Consider the following 1024-nt stretch of genomic DNA (forward strand, 5'->3'; position numbering starts at 1 on the left):
AGAAAGAAAGAAAGAAAGAAAGAAAGAAAGAGGAAAAAAGGAAATAGTATTCTTCAGAACACAAGGTTTAAAACTGCCCCCAATCCTCAAATTCCTATGCTCCAAAATCCAAAGCCACAAATGTAAGAAGACAAAAAGACTATGGCTGCCTTGGTTTGTCTTTGTCTGTGAAATGTAGCTGGGATTTTGAATGTCTCTTAAAGACACCATGTTTTGAAGGTGTTCTAGTTAGAATTTCTATTGCTCTGAAGAGACACCATGACTAAGCCAACTCTTATAAAGGAAAACATTTAATTGAGGCTGGCTCACAGGTTCAGAGGTTCAGTCCACTGTCACCATGGCAGGAAGCACGGCAGCATGCAGGCAGACATGATGCTGGAGGAGCCGAGAGTTCTACATCTTGATCTGAAGGCAGGCAGGTGGAGTCTGTCTTCTGTAAGCAGGCAGGAGACGTGTCTCTTGTGCACGGTGCAGAGCCTGACCATAGGAGGCCTCAGAGCCCACCTATGCATTGACAAACTTCCTCTAACAAGGCCACATCTCCTGCACGAAGACCACACTTCCTAGTAGCGCCACTCCCTATGGACAAGCATTCAAACCACTACATTAAGGCTTTGCCCCAGTCTTTGGCACCATAGGAAGGTGTAAAACCTTTTGGAGATGGAGTTTAATGGAAGGCTGTACCCTCGGTAAGGAGATTTGGGAATCACAGCTCCTTCTTTTCCCTTTACTTTTACTTTCATCTATCATGACACGAACAAGCTTCTTCTATCACATATTACCTACTGTGATGTACTGGATCCATCATGGACCTACAGCAACAGAGCAATTGTGAACTGAAACATCTCAAGCCATGAGCCTTTAAAAAGAACCTTTCTCCCTCGAAGATAAATTGTTCCAGGTAATTTGTTATAGAAAACTGTCCAAATCAAAAGGCAGAATCCATTGTTTTCTGTGTTCCAAAGGGTCTAATGCTAAACCTGGAATTGGAGTGTTTCACGAAGGATCCTCATTTCGTTCTCTA

Source organism: Mus pahari, chromosome 4, assembly GCF_900095145.1.
Source record: "Mus pahari chromosome 4, PAHARI_EIJ_v1.1, whole genome shotgun sequence".
NCBI classification, from domain to species: Eukaryota; Metazoa; Chordata; class Mammalia; order Rodentia; family Muridae; genus Mus; species Mus pahari.